This window comes from Scylla paramamosain, chromosome 26, assembly GCF_035594125.1.
Source record: "Scylla paramamosain isolate STU-SP2022 chromosome 26, ASM3559412v1, whole genome shotgun sequence".
NCBI lineage: Eukaryota > Metazoa > Arthropoda > Malacostraca > Decapoda > Portunidae > Scylla > Scylla paramamosain.
In genome coordinates, this window is record NC_087176.1 from 17,898,220 (window position 1) to 17,920,756 (window position 22,537).

At 47.1% G+C, this 22,537-nt stretch overlaps 1 long non-coding RNA gene across 1 annotated transcript in view; it reads left to right on the forward strand.

Annotated features, from left to right (window-relative positions):
- Positions 1-5,017: 5,017 nt before the first annotated feature.
- LOC135113927 (uncharacterized) overlaps positions 5,018-22,537 on the forward strand; it is a 53,928-nt gene continuing 36,408 nt past the window's right edge. The window contains exon 1 of the long non-coding RNA XR_010275125.1: positions 5,018-5,111. This is a non-coding gene — a long non-coding RNA (uncharacterized LOC135113927). The remainder of the gene's footprint in view (positions 5,112-22,537) is intronic.

The following is a 22,537-nucleotide window of genomic DNA, read 5'->3' on the forward strand; positions in this document are numbered from 1 at the left end:
GAAAGTCTTGTGCAGCGAGGCCGCGGGAGGAGGGGAGGCATACAGTTAGCAAGATCAGAAGAGCAGTTAGCATGAAAATAGCGGTAGAAGACAGTTAGATATGCAACATTACGGCGGTGAGAGAGAGGCTGAAGACAGTCAGTTAGAGGAGAGGAGTTGATGAGACGAGAAGCTTTTGATTCCACCCTGCCTAGAAGAGCAGTATGAGTGGAACCCCACCAGACATGTGAACCATACTCCATACATGGACGGATAAGGCCCTTGTACAGAGTTAGCAGCTGTGGGGGTGAGAAAAACTGGCGGAGAAGTCTCAGGACACCTAATTTCATAGAAGCTGTTTTAGCTAGAGATGAGATGTGAAGTTTCCAGTTCAAATTATAAGTAAAGGACAGTCCGAGGATGTTCAGTGTAGGAGAGGGGGACAATTGAGTGTCATTGAAGAAGAGGCGGATAGTTGTCTGGAAGGTTGTGTCGAGTTGATAGATGGAGGAATTGAGTTTTTGAGGCATTGAACAATACCAAGTTTGCTCTGCCCCAATCAGAAATTTTAGAAAGATCAGAAGTCAAGCGTTCTGTGGCTTCCCTGCGTGAAATGTTTACCTCCTGAAGGGTTGGACGTGGAAAAGTGCAGGGTGGTATCATCAGCGTAGGAGTGGATAGGACAAGAAGTTTGGTTTAGAAGATCATTAATGAATAATATGAAGAGAGTGGGTGACAGGACAGAACCCTGAGGAACACCACTGTTAATAGATTTAGGAGAAGAACAGTGACCGTCTACCACAGCAGTAACAGAACGGTCAGAAAGGAAACTTGAGATGAAGTTACAGAGAGAAGGATAGAAACCGTAGGAGGGTAGTTTGGAAATCAAAGCTTTATGCCAGACTCTATCAAAAGCTTTTGATATGTCCAAGGCAACAGCAAAGGTTTCACCAAAATCTCTAAAAGAGGATGACCAAGACTCAGTAAGGAAAGCCAGAAGACCACCAGTAGAGCGACCTTGACGGAACCCATACTGCCGATCAGATAGAAGGTTGTGAAGTGATAGATATTTAAGAATCTTCTTGCTGAGGATAGATTAAAAAACTTTAGATAGGCAGGAAATTAAAGCAATAGGACGGTAGTCTAAGGGATTAGAACGGTCACCCTTTTTAGGAACAGGTTGAATGTAAGCAAACTTCCAGCAAGAAGGAAAGGTAGATGTTGACAGACAGAGCTGAAAGAGTTTGACTAGGCAAGGTGCAAGCACGGAGGCACAGTTTCTCAGAACAATAGGAGGGACCCCATCAGGTCCATAAGCCTTCCGAGGGTTTAGGCCAGCGAGGGCATGGAAAACATCATTGCGAAGAATTTTAATACGTGGCATGAAGTAGTCAGAGGGTGGAGGAGACGGAAGAACAAGCCCAGAATCGTCCAAGGTAGAGTTTTTTGCAAAGGTATGAGCAAAGAGTTCAGCTTTAGAAATAGATGTGATAGCAGTGGTGTCATCTGGTTGAAAAAGAGGAGGGAAAGAAGAAGCAAAGTTATTGGAGATATTTTTGGCTAGATGCCAGAAATCACGAGGGGAGTTAGATCTTGAAAGGTTTTGACATTTTCTGTTAATGAAGGAGTTTTTGGCTATTTGGAGAACAGACTTGGCATGGTTCCGGGCAGAAATATAAAGTGCATAAGATTCTGGTGATGGAAGGCTTAAGTACCTTTTCTGGGGCACCTCTATCATGTATAGCACGAGAACAAGCTGTGTTAAACCAAGGTTTAGGACGAGAAAAAGAGTGAGGAATGTACACCTCCATGCCAGACACTATCACCTCTGTTATGCGCTCAGCACACAAAGACGGGTCTCTGACACGGAAGTAGTAGTCATTCCAAGGAAAATCAGCAAAATACCTCCTCAGGTCCCCCAACTAACAGAGGCAAAACTCCAGAGGCACCTTCGCTTAGGGGGATCCTGAGGAGGGATTGGAGCGATAGGATAAGATAAAGATATGAGATTGTGATCGGAGGAGCGCAACAGAGAAGAAAGGGTGACAGCATAAGCAGAAGGATTAGAGGTCAGGAAAAGGTCAATAATGTTGGGCGTATCTCCAAGACGATCAGGAATACGAGTAGGGTGTTGCACCAATTGCTCTAGGTCATGGAGGATAGCGAAGTTGTAGGCTAGTTCACCAGGATGGTCAGTGAAGGGAGAGGAAAGCCAAAGCTGGTGGTGAACATTGAAGTCTCCAAGAATGGACATCTCTGCAAAAGGGAAGAGGGTCAGAATGTGTTCCACTTTGGAAGTTAAGTAGTCAAAGAATTTCTTATAGTCAGAGGAGTTAGGTGAGAGGTATACAGCACAGATAAATTTAGTATAAGAGTGACTCTGTAGTCGTAGCCAGATGGTGGAAAACTCGGAAGATTCAAGGGCGTGGGCACGAGAGCAGGTTAAGTCATTGCGCACATAAACGCAGCATCCAGCTTTGGATCGAAAATGAGGATAGAGAAAGTAGGAGGGAACAGAAAAGGGGCTACTGTCAGTTGCCTCAGACACCTGCGTTTGAGTGAGGAAAAAAAGATGAGATTTAGAAGAGGAGAGGTGGTGTTCTACTGATTGAAAATTAGATCTTTGACCGCGAATGTTGCAGAAGTTAATGAAGAAAAAGTTGAGGGGGGTGTCAAGACACTTAGGGACGTCGACAGAAAGGCAGTCCGACCTGGGGACATTTATGGTCCCCTCCCCAGATGGGGACTCCGAGGTTGGTGTAGGAGTCGCCATGATGATTTTAAAACTTTTAAGTGAAGGGTGTGTGTGTGTTATTAGGTGCTTGTAGTTTTGTGTGGAGGAAGAGAGTTGTCTATAGAGGGCAGGCTGTGACTGCCCCCTTGTGTTGTGAAACAGAAAGGGAAACGTTCAGTGAGGTTACAGCTGGGTTTAATGATAAGTTCACAGCACCCCTAGTGAACAGTGCTGAATAGTGCGGCAGGTGTCTACTATATATATATATATATATATATATATATATATATATATATATATATATATATATATATATATATATATATATATATATATATATATATATATATATATATATATATAGTGTTGATCACAATGTTGGATTACATTACTAAAAGAGTTGAAATCAATTAAAAACTTTTCTACTTTCAAAGTATGCAATGTTATGTGTATTATTCAATGAAGTAACAAGCAACAAAAGACAAATAAAAAAAGGAAAGACCCACTGAGGGGCCAGTTCGATAAGAAAGGTCAAGTGCCTTGAAACCTCCCTCTAGAAGGAGATCAAGTAATAGGAAGGAGGAAATACAGAATCAAGCAAGGGGTTCATGAGTTTACCAGAAAAAGTGATGAAGGATTAAGAATACTGGTTAACTCTTATATTAGAGAGGTGGACAGAATAAGTGTAACAGAAAGTAGAAAGACTTTTGCAGTGAGACACTTGGAGAAAGGGAGGCATATATAACAAGATCAGAAGAGCCGTAAGCCTGAAAATAGCGGTGAAAGATAGCAAAAGATGCAACATTGCGGCGATGAGAAAGAGGATGAAGGCAGACAGAGGAGAGGACTTGATAAGACGAAATATTTTTGGTTTCATCCTGTCTAGAAGAGCAGTGTGAGAAGATCCCCCATACATATGAGGCTTACTGTTGCTTCACTGCTTGAGTGAAGAAGGTTATCCAGGTTCTGGTTATCCAGAAGGTTATCCAGACCAGAAGAGCGGCCAAGGCAAAAATAAATAAATAAATAAATAAATAAATAAATAAATAAATAAATAATTACTGGCGATCAGACAAGGTCGTGAAGGTATAGATCTTTAAGAGTCTTCCTGTTGAGAATACATTAAAAACTTTATAGAAACAGGAAGATTAAAGCAATAGGACGGTAGTTTGAAGGATTACAACGGTAACTCTTTTTAGGAACAGGCTGAATGTAGACATACTTCCGGTAAGAAGGAAAGGTAGATATTGGATTGGTAGACAGAACTGGTAGAGTATCACTAGGCCAAATGGAATCACGGAGGCAGTTTCCGATAACAAGAGGAAGGACCGCATCGTGTCCATGAGTTTTCCGAGGGTTAAAGTCAGCGAAGACATGAAAAAATGTCATTACGAATTATCTTAATGGAAGGCATGAAGTAGTCTGAAAGTGTACGAGAGGGAGGAACAAACCATGTGTCGTCTAAGGTAACGATTTTAGCAGAGCTCACCTTTAAGGATAGAAGAGATGGTTGTGATGCCATCAAATTAAAAATAAAGGTATAAAAGATGAAACAAAGGTACTACAGGTAGTACCAAAATTCACTAGGGAGGCTAGATTTAGAAAGTTTTTGATATCTATTAATGAAGGAGGTATCATCATGAGATTCAGGTGATGGAAGCCTCACGTATCGTTTGTGGGCAGCTTCTCCGTCAGAACAAGCTGAGTTAAACCAAAGTTTGGAAGGTTCATGACGAAAGAAAGAGTGAGGAATGTACCCCTTCATGCCAAGACACTATCATCTCTGTTATGCGCTCAGCACACAGAGATAGGTCTCTGACACTGAAACAATAGTTATTCCATGGAAAATCAGAATAATACCTTTCCAGATTATCATAGGCACCTCTGCTTTTGGGAGATCCTGAGGGGGAATTGGAGAGATAGGAAAAGATACAGACATGAGGTTGTGATCTGATTAGCATAACGAAGAATACAGTAGAGGTTACTAGAGATAGGAAAAGATACAGACATGAGGTTATGATCTGATTAGCACAACGGAGAATATATTAGAGGTTAAGAAAACGTCTGAAATGCTGGGCGGATTTCCAAGACATTCAAGAACACGTGCAGGGTGTTGCACTAATAGCTCTACGCCATCGAAGATAGTAAATTTTCATCAGTTTAGTCAGTGAAAGGAGAAATTATAAGAGTAGTGATGCCTATAGAAAGACTTCTACACATATTATTGGATACGAAGGTAGTTACGTGACTTTCATGGAGATCTGACTTCACTAATATTTTTAACTCTGTGTCTACTTAGGAGCTCGAAATTTTCAAAGCAGAGTGGGAAGTGGCACTCTTCCTTACACAGAAGACCAACAGCACGGAACTCACTCGCGCCATCGCCCAGGTCAGACAGGTATGTTGGCATATTATGGCAATTAATTTCCTATTATATATATATATATATATATATATATATATATATATATATATATATATATATATATATATATATATATATATATATATATATATATATATATATATATATATATATATATATATATATATATATATATATATATATATATATATATATATATATATATATATCACCAATAATCTGACTATCTTAATATATATATATATATATATATATATATATATATATATATATATATATATATATATATATATATATATATATATATATATATATATATATATATATATATATATTTTTTTTTTTTTTTTTTTTTTTTATGTAGGAGGGACACTGGCCAAGGGCAACAAAAATCCCCCAAAAAAATTGCCCACTGAAATTCTAGTCCCATAAAAAGGGTCTTGAAACCTCCCTCTTGAAGGAATTCAAGTCATAGGAAGTGGAAATACAGGTAGGGAGTTCCAGAGATTACCAGAGAAAGGGATGAATGATTGAGAATACTGATCAACTCTTGCGTTAGAGAGCTGGACAGAATACGGGTGAGAGAAAGAAGAAAGTCTTGTGCAGCGAAGCCGCGGAAGGAGGGGAGGCATGCAGTTAGCAAGATCAGAAGAGCAGTTAGCATGAAAATAGCGGTAGAACACATCAAGAGATGCAACATTGCGGCGATGAGAGAAAGGCTGGAGACAATCAGTTAGGGGAGAGGAATTGATGAGACGAAAAGCTTTTGATTCCACCCTGTCTAGAAGAGCAGTACGAGTGGAACAGCCCCAGACATGTGAACCATACTCCATACATGGACGGATAAGGCCCTTCTACAGAGTTAGCAGATGGGGGTGTGAGAAAAAGTGGTGGAGACGTCTCGGAACACCTAACTTTATAGAAGCTGTTTTAGCTAGAGATGAGATGTGAAGTTTCCAGTTCAGATTATAAGAAAAGGACAGGCCGAGGATTCAGTGTAGAAGAGGGGGACAGTTGAGTGTCATTTAAGAAGAGGGGATAGCTGTCTGGAAGGCTGTTTCGAGTTGACAGATGGAGGAATTGAGTTTTTGAGGCATTGAACAATACCAAGTTTGCTCTGCCCCAATCAAAAATTTTAGAAAGATTAGAAGTCAAGCGTTCTGTGGCTTCCTTGTGTGAAGTGTTTACTTCCTGAAGGGATGGACGTCTATGAAAAGACGTGGAAAAGTGCAGGGTGGTATCATCAGCGTAGGAGTGGATAGGACAAGAAGTTTGTTTTAGAAGATCATTAATGAATAATAATTTAGGAGAAGAACAGTGACTGCCTACCACAGCGGCAATAGAACGGTCTGAAAGGAAGCTTGGTATGAAGTTACAGAGAGAAGGATAGAAGCCGTAGGAGGATAGTTTGAAAATCAAAGCTTTGTGCCAGACTCTATCAAAAGCTTTTGATATGTCTAAGGCAACAGCAAAAGTTTCACCAAAATCTCTAAGAAGAGGATGACCAAGACTCAGTAAGGAAAGCCAGATCATCAGTAGAGCGGCCTTGACGGAACCCATACTACCGATCAGATAGAAGTTTGTGAAGTAATAGATGTTTAAGAATCTTCCTGTTGAGGATAGATTCAAAAACTTTAGATAGGCAGGAAATTAAAGCAAGAGGCAAACTTCCAGCAAGAAGGAAAGTTAGATATTGACAGACAGAGCTGAAAGAGTTTGACTAGGCAAGGTGCAAGCACAGAGGCACAGTTTCGGAAAACAATAGGAGGGAGCCCATCAGGTCCATAAGCCTTCCGAGGGTTTAGGCTAGCGAGGGCATGGAAAACATCATTGTGAAGAATGTTAATAGGTAGCATAGAGTAGTCCAAGGGTGGAGAAGAGGGAGGAACAAGCCCAGAACCGTCCAAGGTAGATGTGATGGCAGTGGTGCCATCTGGTTGAAATAAAGGAGGGAAAGAAGAAGAAGCATAGTTATTGGAGATATTTTTGGCTAGATGCCAGAAGTCACGAGGGGAGTTAGATCTTGAAAGGTTTTGACACTTTTTGTTAATGAAGGAGTTTTTGGCTAGTTGGAGAACAGATTTGGCATGGTTCCGGGCAGAAAAATAAAGAGCATGAGATTCTGGTGATGGAAGACTTAAATACTTTTTGTGGGCCATCTCTCTATCATGTATAACACGAGAACAAGTTGTGTTAAACCGAGGTTTGGAAGGTTTTGGTTGAGAAAAAGAGTGAGGAATGTACGCCTCCATGCCAGACACTATCACCTCTGTTATGCGCTCAGCACACAAAGACGGGTCTCTGACACGGAAGCAGTAGTCATTCCAAAGAAAATCAGCAAAATACCTCCTCAGGTCCCTCCAACAAGCAGAGGCAGAACGCCAGAGGCACCTTCGCTTAGGGGGATTCTAAAGAGGGATTGGAGCCATAGGAAAAGATCAAGAATGTTGGGCGTATCTCCAAGATGGTCAGGAATACGAATAGGGTGTTGCATCAATTGCTCTAGGTCATGGAGGATAGCAAAGTTGAAGGCTAGTTCATCAGGATGGTCAGTGAAGGGAGAGGAAAGCTAAAGCTGGTGGTGAACATTGAAGTCTTCAAGAATGGAGATCTCTGCAAAAGGGAAGAGGGTCAGAATTTGCTCCACTTTGGAAGTTAAGTATTCAAAGAATTCCTTATAGTCAGAGGAGTTAGGTGAGAGGTATACAGCACAGATAAATTTAGTTTAAGAGTGACTCTGTAGTCGTAACCAGATGGTGGAAAACTCGGAATATTGAAGAGCGTGGGCACGAGAGAAGGTTAAGTCATTGCGCACATAAACGCAAAATCCAGCTTTGGATCGAAAATGAGGATAGAGAAAGTAGGAGGGAACAGAAAAGGGGCTACTGTCAGTTGCCTCAGACATCTGAGTTTCAGTGAGGAAAAGAAGATGAGGTTTAGAAGAGGAGAGGTGGTGTTCTACAGATTGAAAATTAGATCTTAGACCGCGAATGTTGCAGAAGTTAATGAAGAAAAAGTTGAGGAGGTGTCAAGACACTTAGGGTCGTCGACAGAAAGGCAGTCCAACCTGGGGACATTTATGTTCCCCTCTCCAGATGGGGACTCCGAAGCTGGTGTAGGAGTCGCCATGATAATTTTGAAATTTTTGAGTAAAGTGTGTGTGTGTTATTAGGTGTTTGTAGTCTTGTGTGGAGGAAGAGAGTTGTCTTTAGAGGACAATTATCAGAGTAATTATTAGGGCATATATATATATATATATATATATATATATATATATATATATATATATATATATATATATATATATATATATATATATATATATATATATATATATATATATATATATATATATATATATATATATATATATATATATATATATATATATATATATATATATATATATATATATATATATATATATATATATATATATATATATATATATATATATATATTATGCCTGGGGCTCAGTGTGGGCCTGAGACTTTGAGAAAGATGTAAAACAGTTCTGGTATAGCTCTGCTCCTTCCAGTCCGAGACTTATGTCGTCAGCTGGGTTTGGTACATGATGCCACTGCTCTCTATCTGAGTGTTCGTGTATCGCCACCATTCGTTTGGCTACGAACTTATGGAAGCAGCGTTCGGTATTTCTGATATACTGAAGAACCGCCATGCTGTCTATCCAAAAACAATGATTTCATCATTCGGAATTCCAGTTCGTTCGTCAGATGTCTATCAGCTTTTACTACCAGCACAGCTGCACATAGTTTTAGGCGATGAATCATCTGTTGTTTCAGTGGTGCCAGTCCTTGAGATTCGTACTTTCTCTCGACAGACAACATCATTTTGCCATTGCTGCCGTGCCGCTGAGTTGATAACGGTTCATCCCATCCTTTCTTCCTCCTGCATTCTCCTTGGAATATTAGTTTTGCTTTGATGAGGATTGGGACTCTGATGCCCGCGGGGGTCATATATGGAGCTAATCATGCTTCGTAGGTGAATTCACCACCCCATATAACTTCTATACTTTCTTCCAGACCTTTTCCAGCCCTTGAGGTGAACATTCTGCCTCTGTTGTTCTCAGGCGAGTCAGACAAGTCTTATCCATCATTCCTATTGGGTCCATTTACAGTCCATCCTAAAGGAGTACGTGTCCCGAAGTGCTCTCCGTTACTCCCTGTCCTCACGTCGAGCGGAATGAATGCTTGTGGTACGTCCAGACGTATCAATAACTCCACGTTCGATGGTATTTTACATGGCATAACTTCCCTCAGGTGGTACCACGATCTGACCTCTTCATTACTGGCGGTAGCTGTCGTTAAGGAGGCCGGTAAGTGTTTGACAACTAATATTCTGGGGATTTCGACAGTTCGACGCTTCCTCGTTCCCACGCTGACCGCGACCAAGTCGATCTCTTGTGTCTTGTGTCAACGTCTCTCTCATGACCGTGTCTATGGAAAGTGACACTGGTCTCCCCAAAGCTTGAAGTTGGTTAGCCAAATGTTCAATACAATATGATCGGTCGCTGCCTGAATATAAGAGGGCCCCAGTAACCAACTCTGTCTGTCCCCCTGAGGGTTTTCTTACGTTAACCCTCACTATAGGTAAGGCGACATTCTTGCAGCTTGATTGTCAGGCGGAACTGTCGTTCCCACTCAATTAATCGTTGCTGGTGTGGCTTGTCTCAGCTCCTCTTGTCCACCTATATGGGTTTCCATGTGCTACCATCGTCACAGTCCATTTGTCTCTTGCTTCCCTTTTTTCCTTCACTCCTCTGCCATTTGACAGTGTGACGGTTAAAATCGGGCTGACACTGCTTCTTTGTCGTTTGTGGCTAGGCGGCTTGCTCTCTTGGTGATAATCTGGTTGGTCACTACCACTTTTTACCCCCTTTTCATTGTACCCAGAGGTGTTTGGTAATGCTTCATCTATCGTTGGCCTATTAGGGCCCAATGGGTTCCTCATAGGTGTAAGATAGCTAGGCAGGGGAACGAGACACAGCGACACACATCTCCGTTATTGGGCTCGGCCCGGAACTGAGGATACACTCTTGGCGACAAGCAGTACTTGGCTTGCCGCCGGGAAAACATATCGTACAAATAATAATATATCCAATATCCCCCCGTAAGATAAATGTGTGCCTGCAACACATTAATCTGATATGTGTATGTGTGTGTGTGTGTGTTACACATAGTCGCTCAGCCACCCCGGTCGCCGCACCTGCCTCCTGGGTGCGGGGCGTAGCTGAGGTTGGGTGGGAGTTGAGACTTGTGCGGGTGTCGTGGTTAGTTGAGCGGCCGGCGGGGTTGGTGGGCGCAGGGTTGGCGGTGCGGGCGGTGGGGTTGACTCAGCGACGGGCCGCAGATGTTCCTGTTCCTGAGGCTTATTCGGCCGCTACCATCAAGCCTGACGGTGTACTGCCTGTAGGGCAGCGCCTCCACGATCAAGCCCGTGCGGTCCCACGTGCCCGAGGCCTGGTTCTGCATCCTTACTCGTGTGCCGGGGGACAGGGGCCGGAGCTGTCTGGGTGTGCAGGTTGCCATCAGGGTGTTGCCTTCCTCCCCCATTTTCACTTCTCTCTCACGCAGCGTCCTTCCCCAGTGCCTGTCCACCTTGTAATGTCGTCGGCCCGTTGGCACGCCATCACGCAGCTGCCTTCCGGTGGCAAGTTGGGCGGGGGACTTGTTGACAGATCGCAGCGGGGTGTTAAGGTACTGCAGCACAACGAGGGAGGTTCTGTCCGTGTCCAATGAGCCCCCGCTACCTGTGTTGGCTCTGATGATTCTTTTGGCCGTCTTGACCGCTGCTTCGGCCCGCCCGTTTGACTGTGGGTACTGTGCTGAGGACAGGCGTGCAATGACACCCCACTTCTTGAGGAATTCCGACATTTCCTCGCTCGCCAGGTTCGGCCCCCCATCAGTGGACAGCTGTTCCGGGGCGCCCCATCGCGTGAAGTACTGCCTCATTTGACTCGATTTTATTAGATGTAGCACCGTGTGGGAAATGGGCGAGTTCTAGCCATCCAGTGAGCCTGTCAGCGTAGACCATGTAGGTGTGCCCCTCATGCTGAAACATGTCCGCCACTGTGGATTGGAATGGGTACTCTGGGGGCGGCGTGATGACGAGTGTTTCTGAGGGCTGAGAGGGAGCGTGCGTCTCGCATGACGTGCACGACGCCCGGTAGTGCTGCAGGTCCCCTTCCAACCCGGGCCAGTATACACATTGCCTTGCCCTCCGCAGCATGGAATCTAGCCCTTGGTGACTAGCGTGTAAGTTTGCTGCTACCTGTGGGCGGAGGGGCTCAGGAATCACGAGTCGCACACAACCCTGGTCAAAGGTGTATGTGACAAGGTCTTGAGAGACTGCCAACCGGTCCCTCACGCCATAGAACGGGCGCAGGCAGGCCACTTCTTGCGCCTTGTGCAGGTGCCAGTCCGCGGCCAACACTTTGGCCAGTAGTAGTTGGTAGACAGGGTCGTCGGCTGCAGATTTTCTCACCGCTGACTCGTCGAGAATGTGACCCTCGTGTTCGGCTGTGGCGATGACCACGGCTGCTACTGCCTCGGTGAGGTCCTCATCCAGGTCGGCGTCGGTGTCTGTGGTGGGGCTTCTGAGGGCTGGGTACCTGGACAGGAAGTCGGCTGCGGCGTTCCTTTTTCCTGGCAGATATTTGACTTGAAAGCGGTACTGTAGCGTTCGCTCCTTGAGCCGGAAGAGTCGTGGGTTGATGACTTCTGTGAGGGCCCTGTCCCCCAGCAGCTTGGTGAGAGGGCGGTGGTCGGTGACGATGGTGAGGTTCGGGCACCCCAACAAGAACAGCCGGGCTTTCTGGAGGCACCACACCACAGCCAAGGTTTCCCCCTCTACCGCGGCGTAACCAGTCTCGGCGGCCGTGAGGTGGCGGCTTCCGCACAGGGCCAGACGCCAGCCCGCCCTGCAGCAGAAGGGAGAGGCAGCAGACGAGCAGTGGCAGAACTGCTGCAGGATAATGAATCCAATGCCCTCCCTGCTCCAGTCTGTGAGGGCAACTGTGGGGCGGGTTTTGTCGTAATATGCCAGGCCGTCCTTTGCAAGCTGGCATATGGTGTCCTGAGCGCGGCGGAATTTCTCCTGCAGGTGCTCGTCCCAGTACACAGCCTTTCCGCACGGCTTCTTCAGGAGCTCCCTGAAGGCGTTCATGATTGGGGCTGTGGCGAGGAATGGGGCAAGTTGATTGACAAACCCGTACCACGACCTGATGTCTGAGATGGAGGGCTTGTCAGGCATCCTGAAGCTTTTGATTGCCGCTAGGCGCTCGTCTGTGGGTTTGTACTCCTCCCAGCCGAGGCGAAAACCCACGAAATCCACCTCCCTCCGTGCGAACTGGAATTTTTCAGGCTTCAAAGTAATCCCCTTGGCTGCACAGGTCGCCAGAAACTCGTACGTGTGCCAGAATGCGTCTTCGATGTTGCTGTCGTAGAGGAGGGTGTCGTCGATACACTTGTGCTTCCTCACGATGCCTTGGATGGCGTCATAGAAGCGCTTTGTGTATGCGTCGCCAGCAGAACAGTGGCCCATGGGGGTCCGGAGGTACCTGAACCTCCCTCATGGGGTGATGAAGGTGATGAGACTTCGACTCTCCTCGTCCAGCCTGACTTGGTGGTACCCCCAATAAGCGTCAGCCACTGTCTTGAAGCAATGTTTGGGGACACTAGACACCATGTCGAAGGGGGCGGGGTGTGGTGTGTCTCTCTGCGGCATGCGGCGTTGAGGCGCTGGTAATCGACGGTGCGCCGCGGTTGCCCTGATTTCTTTGCTACCACAACCATGCGGGCACACCACTCCGTGGGTTCCCCTGCCGGGACGGGCTCGATGACGCCTCGCCGTACGTCGTCTTCAAGCTGGGCTTTCACCTCGTCCTCCCAGTGTTTCGGCACCGAGGCGGGCGTGTGGCAGGCGTAGGGGACAGCGTTGGGTGCCAGGTGGATGTGGTGAGGCTCGCCGTCCATCACGGGCAGCGGGCTCCTTGTGGTGTTGAAGGCGGAGGCCGAGAAGTGTTGTAGTAGCCACTCCTCTAGCCGTCGTACGTGCTCCTCGTGTGGCGGGAATGGTATCATAGCGGGCTTGGCAGGCGGCTGGGCAGGCTCGGCGGTCGTGTCACGCGCTTCCACTGCTTGCACTGTCGGCAGGGAGTGGTGAGGGAAGCCGGCTGGCACCAGCCCCCAGCTCAGTGACAGGAACAGCGACCTTGCGGAGGGTACGAAGTATACTTCTTGCTGTGTAGCATGGCCGCCAAGGTAAATGTCACACCGGCACGATCCGAGGCACCGTAAGGGCAAGTCCGCTACATCCCGCAAGCCTGCACATCCCTGTAGCTGCGTGGGTTGTATGTTGAGACTGGACAGGAGGACCGCCCCCGCGACGCACACCTGGGCGCCGGTGTCCGCCACAGCTGCTGTGCGGTGCTTGGCGCCCTTGCCAAGCGCCACTGTTACCTCTATGGTGGGTTGGCGGGACACGTTCGCGCCTGCCGTTGTCACTGATCCCGAGACGGCGTAGGCAGATGCAGTGCCGTGTGGGCGCTTGGAGCTCCTGCAGCACCTCTTGAAGTGACCTTTCTTACGACAGGCGACGCAGACTGCTTCCCTGGGTGGGCAGGAAGCTCTGTCAGGGGCGTGCGAAGTACCACAGTTCCAGCAAGTACGTGAGGGCTGTGTCTTGCCAGAGGTGGTGGCAGCGGCGGCGTCGAGCGTCTGGTTCCCGTTCTCCTCGGCCCGCACGGTGCCAGCCGCGCGACTGCTTTCCCGCCAAACGCCCAAGCCTGTGGTGTGTTGGCGGGCTGCCTCATATGCACAACACATGGCCCTTAGGGCGTCCACACTGCCTAACGAGTCACACGCCTGATACACCTGCTGTTTGAGGCCCGTGTCGCGGATGCCTACCACAAGCTTTTTCAATAACAAGTACTCAGAGAGGTTGAGGCTGCACTGGGGACACTCGAAAGCGCAGTCGTTGATTTTCTGGGCGCCCCGTACGAAGTAGTCACTAACACACTCGTCCTGCCCTTGGCTGACACCGAAAAACTCTGCCCACTGCACTGCCGGGGTGGAGGAGCGAAGCACTAGGTTACCAATGGCGTCCAGCGCCTCCTGCTGTGTGAGGGCGCTCCACTGATTGAAGGTGAATCTGGCGTCCAAGACACGTTGCAGCGGGGGGCCACAGAGGAGTCTGACGTGATGGACCGCTTCCTGGCGTGGCCACTTGCAGAGGAGAAGCCAGCACTCCATGGACCGTTTCCACGACCTGAATGCAGCTGGTGTCATATCCAGGTCGCATTTCTCGGGGGCAGCCGAGAGAGGCCCCCGAGGGGCGGGCGCCACGTTGCCTCGTGTGATGAGCGCCGCCATGTTGGCCAGCAAGGTGGTGATGGCTTGTTGCTGGTCACTGATGGTCTGCCTTGCCTGCTGGAGCAGCGGCTGGAGGCTGCGAGGAACCACTGTCGTCGAGGCCCTAGGCGTCGAGCGAGGGGATCGGCGAGGTAGAGGCATCTTGACCGGTGTAGGTAAGGGTCTCACTGCGCCATGTAAGATAGCTAGGCAGGGGAACGAGACACAGGGACACACGTCTCTCCTTTATTGGGCTCGGCCCGGAACTGAGGATACACTCTTGGCGACAAGCAGTACTTGGCTTGCCGCCGGGAAAACATATCGTACAAATAATAATATATCCAGTAATAGAGAAAATGTAGAAAGTCTGAGTAGAAGTAAGTTCATCCCACAACTCCACAGAGCTTGCGGTGTCTGCATTCCGCCATTCGGTGTCCTTTACCCAGGCATGCATAACATCGTTTCTCATCTCTGTATTACATCCACTGACTGGCCACCCTCTTGATGGGTTTTGTACTCCGCCGTTGGTTGTGTAGGAAAAAAGGCGTCGTGTGCCATACTATTTTTCTTCCCTTTCTGATCAGGGTGAACTTCCTCCCCTTGTTAACATACTTGGGCGAGTTCTCGGCTGGTACTATGCAAGTAAGTCTCTCTCCCTCTGCTCTCTCTTTCCCTGATCAGGACAATCTTTCTCCCCCTGGTTTCGTACTGGGGTCTGTTCTTGGATGGCTTCACGAGGACGAGGCGTTTGATCTTCCTTAACCGTTGGCGACGCGGCGCCATGCCCCGTTGTTCTGTTGTTCTTGCGAGTTTCTTCAGTTCTTTTTGCTTTGTCTCCATCGCTTCCTTCCTCTGGGTTCGTTCTTCCATGACTACTTGTGTCAGTTGTTGTATCATACTCTCTTCGAGAGTATTGTTATCCAGGTGAACTTCATCCACTGACTCTTCGTTTCGAGGTGAGCTCGACCTTCCATCCATCGAGACTGGGAGCAGATACTTCGTTAAAGGAGTGTTAGCTGAGGGGCTGATAATTGAGTCCACCGGACTGGTGTTACAGAAGGACTGCTAAAAAGGCTGATATCACTGAAGGATTGCCTGAAGGACTGACGTCCCTTAGGAGTGACTGAAGGACTGACTGAAGGACTGATATCAGTGCAGGATTGATTGAAGGACAGGTGTCACTGAAGGACTAATTGATACTTCTGACGGCATGACAGATTCCTTGATCGTTGTCCACAATCTGACGCACACTTGTTACACTGCGTGTGGTGTTCACCATTACAGAAGGACAGTCGGCGCCCCTCGACGTGATAGCGCGCTAAACAATATACACTTAATGATTTCGATTGACAGAAATGGCCAAACTACGAGACGGAATGAGACAAAATTTGTTATGGATACTTATTGACTAACTTTTTATTTATTTATGGGTATCCTCTTCGTTTTTTTTCACTTCCATCAAACGACTGGGGAGAGAACCGGCGAGCTTCATCACTGTTTCTCATGAGATGCTGTTCCACACTTGACGAAGTGCGCTCTCTAATTTTGGCAGTGTGGAACTGTCTTCGTTTCTCGGCCTTCCCTTCACGATGGCCCAGAGGTTCTCGATGGGTGATATGTCTGGACTGTTGGCCAGCCAGTCAGGAATGCACTCCACCTCACTTGTAGCAAGCCATTCCTTGATTGTGCGGTATGGCATGGAGCGCCGTTCTGCTGAAGCACCTCAGCACCAGTCGCTGCAAAATAATCAGCCAGACGTTTGTCTAAGGAACTGCGTAGACATCCTTGGTGACTGACTGGCCTTTAGGGAAGACATGCACTTCAGTCACACCCGCATATGAGAATGCACCCCACACCATGAGGAGGGAGGGTGCTTAGTAGACTTGGCGGTAAACTTTGGATCGCACGGGTCTGATCCTTTCCGACGCCACATTCTCTTGCCTTTTGTATCACTCATTCTAGATGCTGATTCATCAATCCAGAAGACTCTCCTCCACTCATCAGCAAAAGCCAGTTGCTTTTTCCTATGTGCCTCAGAAACAAAGGCCTTGTTGCGAGGACGATACATCCGATAGTCTTGTTTTTTTCTGGATATTTTTTTCTGGATGGTTCGTACACTGACTTCTGGGATTCTGTTCTTAAAGCTGCCGTGCTGTAAGGGTGGGATTTTCATCCAACTGGCGCCTTATGAGAGGCAGAATTCTGTCATTAACCTTAGGATGCCATCCCCCATGTCTGTGGCAGAGAATTTCACGCTCTCCAGAGGCCTTAAATTTGAACACAAGGCGGCGCACTGTCATCGGGTTCACATCTGTTTGACGACTTATTTCCTTGGTTTTTTAGCCCTAATTTATATTGCTCAATCACTCGCAGAATCATGACTTGTGTAAGTTTTGGACATCGCGGTAAATTTTCATGAGCATGCTTTACATTCGAAGCACTAGGTTACGGACTGGATAGGGGCCGTGGCACTTATGAGAAGGCACACGTCCTTATGAGTCAACTGTATTCAAAACTAACGGCTACTGTCATCTAAAGTGACGGGCGAGAAGTCAATAGAGTTGCCATGTAGTCATTTTCACCCAGGGCGGTTTCCCGAGGTGCTGCGGTGGCAAAAAATGTTAGTCGCACAAATTTGCCCCAAGCCACTCGCCGCCGACTAGTACTAGTAGAACGCGCAATTTGTCGCGGTGGTGTGGGTGTACGTGATATACTACGAAAAGGGGGTAACAGTAGCCATATTCCTCACCCAGTTGAATTTTGTATTAGCCCTACAGGAGGCTGTGTTTATGCTGCTCTCAGTATTTCAGGCATAGGGAATTTGCCTCAAGGCAACCCACTGGTCAGTGTGCGTGTGTGGTGTCCATTTTGTGAGCGGTCATTCATCCTCTCTCACTTGTTGAGGTCCAATGTCTTGGCTAAATGCGACCGGCATTGAGTGTGTTGCTGTTTGTCGTCCTGGCAAGAGGATATATATTTCTAGATGGGATTCATGGTTTCCTAAGTTCTTGTTTTCAGAGATACTGAAGATTAATTCACCCGAAGCCAGGTGTCGAAATACCTTATTGAGCAGTGGGAAAACGCTGTTGATGGCGGTTTGCATGTAAGATACTCAGGTCTATTTATATTGTCGAACTTGGGTTTGATTTTTCCTGTGATACGTGTTTGCGAGTCTTTTCTCAGCAATTGCGAGAAGTTTGCATTATATTTTTACCTGTGCGTTGAGAGGGAATGGCAACCTTGAGGATATGTGACCTATGAATTAGCCTGGATTCACAGCAATTTGCCTCCATATATATATATATATATATATAGAGAGAGAGAGAGAGAGAGAGAGAGAGAGAGAGAGAGAGGAGGCAGTAGACACCTGCCGAAACGATAATTACTCCCAGTGAGGTTAAAGCACTGTTCAGGGTGTGCTGTGACCTCACTGAACGTTTCCCTTTGTGTCTCACAACACAAGGAAGCAGTCACAGCCTGCTCTCTAAAGACAACTCTCTTCCTCCACACAAAACTACAAGCACCTAATAACACACACACCCTTCATTCAAAAATTTCAAAATTATTATGGCGACTCCTACATCAGCCTCGGAGTCCCCATCTGGGGAGAAGACCACAAATGTCCCCAGGTCGGACTGCCTTTCTGTCGACGACCCTAAGTGTCTTGACACCCCCCTCAACTTTTTTCTTCATTAATTTCTGCAACATTCGCGGTCTAAGATCTAATTTTCAATCTGTACAACACCACCTCTCCTCTTCTAAACCTCATCTTCTTTTCCTCACTGAAACTCAGGTGTCTGAGGCAACTGACAGTAGCCACTTTTCTGTTCTCTCCTACTTTTTCTATCCTCATTTTCGATCCAAAGCTGGATGTTGCGTTTATGTGCGCAATGACTTAACCTGCTCTCATGCCCACGCTCTTGAATCTTCCGAGTTTTCCACCATCTGGCTCTCAAACTCTCAAACTAAATTTATCTGTGCTGTATACCTCTCACCTAGCTCCTCTGACTATAAGAAATTCTTTGACTACTTAACTTCCAAAGTGGAGCACATTCTGACCCTCTTCCCTTCTGCAGAGATCTCCATTCTTGGAGACTTCAATGTTCACCACCAGGTTTGGCTTTCCTCTCCCTTCACTGGCCATCCTGGTGAACTAGCCTTCAACTTTGCTATCCTCCACGACCTAGAGCAATTGGTGCAACACCCTACTCGTATTCCTGACCGTCTTGGAGATACGCCCAACATTCTTGACCTTTTCCTGACCTCTAATCCTTCTGCTTATGCTGTCATCCTTTCTTCTCCGTTGGGCTCCTCCGATCATAATCTCATCTCTGTATCTTGTCCTATCCCTCCAGTCCCTCCTCAGGATCCCCCTAAGCGAAGGTGCCTTTGGCGTTTTGCTAGTTGGGGGGACCTGAGGAGGCTGGTGTAGGAGTCACCATGATAATCTTGAAATTTTTGAGTGATGGGTGTGTGTGTTATTAGGTGCTTGTAGTTTTGTGTGGAGGAAGAAAGTTGTCTTTAGAGGGCAGGCTGTGACTGCCCCCTTGTGTTGTGAGACACAAAGGGAAACGATCAGTGAGGTCACAGCTGGGTTTAATGATAAGTTCACAGCACCCCTTGAACAGTGCTTTAGACCTCACCGGGAGTAATTATCGTTTTGGCAGGTGTCTACTGCCTCCTCCGAATATATATATATATATATATATATATATATATATATATATATATATATATATATATATATATATATATATATATATATATATGTTTTATTTATTTATTTATTTTTTTATGTAGGCAGGAAACTGGCCAAGGGTAACAAAAATCCAATAAAAAAAAATGCCCACTGAAATGCCAGTCCCATTAAAGGATCAAAGCAGTGGTCAAAAATTGATGAATAAGTGTCTTGAAACCTCCCTCTTGAAGGAATTCAAGTCATAGGAAGGTGGAAATAAAGAAGCAGGCAGGGAGTTCCAGAGTTTACCAGAGAAAGGGATGAATGATTGAGAATACTGGTTAACTCTTGCGTTAGAGAGGTGGACAAAATAGGGGTGAGAGAAAGAAGAAAGTCTTATGCAGCGAAGCCACGGGAGGAGGGGAGGCATGCAGTTAGCAAGATCAGAAGAGCAGTTAACATGAGCCGTTCCTCGTAGCATTCGGCGGCAAGGACTTCACGGCAACATAGAAGAAGGCGTTGTTGGTTCACAGCGTGGGTGCTTTCATACCCATCCACCAACTATTAAGACTATGGGTGAGGATGACTACGCGACCACGATGCGATAGTTAAGGTTCTTCTATTTTCCTCAAGTAAACGTCATTGTTGAAAGGTTTAACTTCCGACCCAGAAGGCACCGCGGCGGTGAGTCAACGGCTGAATATTTGGCTGAGCTGCGGCGATTGGCGCATAATTGCCAATTCGGGGCAATTGCTGAGATGATTCGAGACCAAGTGATCGAGAAGACTTCATCTGAGGCAACGCGAACGGTTCCTTCAGTATAACAAGCTTACGTTGGATGTGGTTGTGACGCAAGCGGAAACCTACGAGCGCTCCATGTGGGAATCACAAGAGATGAGAGAACCAGCTTACAACACTTCCAACTTCACGCATGAGGAAGCTTCATGGGAGGTGCAGAAAACTACAGCTTTACAAGGAAAAGGTACTGTGAAGTGTGATAACTATGGGAAGAGGGAGCATTTGACCTGTAACAGCCAGTGCCCTACTCGTCAATCGCAGTGGTAGCGTTGTGGAAAGCTGGGCCATTGGGCAGTGTCGTGTCGTTCCTTGGGTTCCAAGAAGGTCCAGAAGTGTGAAGAGGAGGAAGCTATCCTGAGTTGCAGCGACAAGAAACACCTAGGACAGCTAACGTGTCAAGTTGTGATTAATGTAGAAGGACAGGAAAAGGACGCTACGCCTGCAAGTGATACCGGTGCGTCCATTTCGCTGTTCTCGTCTTTTTGCAAAAGAACATTTCAAGGGCGCCAGAATGAAGGCGACTACAACCAAACTCTTCGGGATAAGGAGAACGCCACTACTCGTCGTCGGCACCCTACCTGCTACGATGAGTGTCAACGGTCGTCAGGTGATGACGATCTTTTATATTGTTAGTTCAGGTGCCACTGAAGCATTAATGGAACTGGATCTTTTGACACAGCGACGGGCTTAGTGCTTGCTGTAGAACACGGGCCTGTTACAACTCAGCTCCGTGCTCTGCCAGCCATTAAGGGGTACCAGCACAAGATCGTATTAAAACCCGACGCTACCCACGTTCGGCACAAGCTGCGGAGGCTCCATCTCTCAGTTAGAGAAGAAGTGTCGACAGAACTACAAAACTTGGTTGAACAGGGAGTTCTCGAACGCATTGATGCGTAGGAGTGGATGAGCCCAGTGGTAGTCTCGCGCAAGAAGTGTGGTAAGATTCGATTGTGTGTTGACCTCCGGGGACCTAACAGCCAACTGGTGTCGGAGGTGCATCTTCTCCCTACAGTAGCAGAGCTACACACCATGCTGCATGGAGTCGTGTTCAGCCAGATCGACTTAAGGTCTGCCTTAGCTTGTACTCGAGAAGGCTTCCCGTCCCACAACAGCTTTCATCACTCACGAATATCTTTTTCATTTCAAGAGTATTCCATTCGGGCTGGAATCGGTGTGGGCGGCATTCCAGGAGATGCTTAACAGGCTGGTAGCAGGTATCCTCGGCTGCCAACACTACTTGGACGACATTGTGTGTACCGGACGGACGCAACAGGAGCACGACGAACGCTTGAGGTTGGTAATGAAGAGATTGCGGAACGCACAGGTAACTGTCAACGTGGAAAAATCTGTATTTTCTAAGAGAGAGATCAATTTCTGTGGGTACCGAGTATCAGGGAAGGGAATTTCCCCACTCCATTCTCACATGCGGGCTGTCGTGGATGCACCTCCTTCTACAAACGTTAAGGAATTGAAAAGCTTTTTAGGGATGTGTGGCTGTTTTTTTTCAGTTTGTACGTGGGTGCGTCAGCGCTGTCAGCTCAATGGGGCAGCTACTGAAAGAGGACATGCCGTTCGAGTGGACATCAGAAGTGTATCATCATCAGAAGTTCATGGCGTTGAAACGCAAGATTTCCACGTGCTCAGCTCCTTACTATTGTAACCACCGACGCCAGTGACAAGGGAATCGGTGCAGTACTATCACAAAAGGACGACTCGGGGAAGGAACGAGCAGTTTTATTTTGGAACCGCCAACTAACACCTAGCGAATAGAAGTATTCTGTTGCAGAGGAGGCGCTGGCAGCAGTGTGCTCGGTGGAAACTCTATTTATGGGATAGGTTTTTTGAGTTGAGGACTGATCACTCGGCACTTACTACGATCCTTTCTTCAAGGTATTCTGGGCATGCAGGCACTAGAGTTGTTCGGTAGCAAGCTCGCTTAATCCCATACTCGTACGAGGTGGAATATGTTCCAGGAAGTAGACTGCCCGGGGCGGACGCTCTGTCGCGCTTTCCTGTGACCGAGAATGCTGAAGAGGGGGAAGAAGAATACGAGATTGCTCCTGGATGACGAGGACGCCATCACGGACCAAGAAATTCAAGAGGCAGCTTCTACCAACGAGGAAATATTAACAATAAAGGAATATCTACGGCAAGGGTTTCCAGAGTCAGCCAAACAGTGTCCCCAAGTAATTCGGCCCTATTTCCAGTTTTGTCACGAGCTGAGTGAGATTAGTGGAATCGTCCTCCACGACATGCAACAACTTATTGTGCCAGCAGCACTTCATGGGCGCTATTTACAACTTGGCCATAACGCTCACCACGGAGTGGTAAGAACTAAGCAACTCCTCCGTAGCTTGGCTTGGTGGCCCGGTATGGATCGTTATGCTGAGAACCTCGTTCGGAACTGTAACGAGTGCCAGGCGAGCACAGAGAACGGCTGCAGCACCCCTTCAACCCGTGCAACTGCCAGACAAATGCTGGGCGAAGCTGGGAATCGGCGTGGTCGGGCCGATTGAAGGAGCACCTGCATTATCACGTTATGGTATTACTATGGTAGACTACCGATCTAAGTGGACCGAGGTCGGCATGAC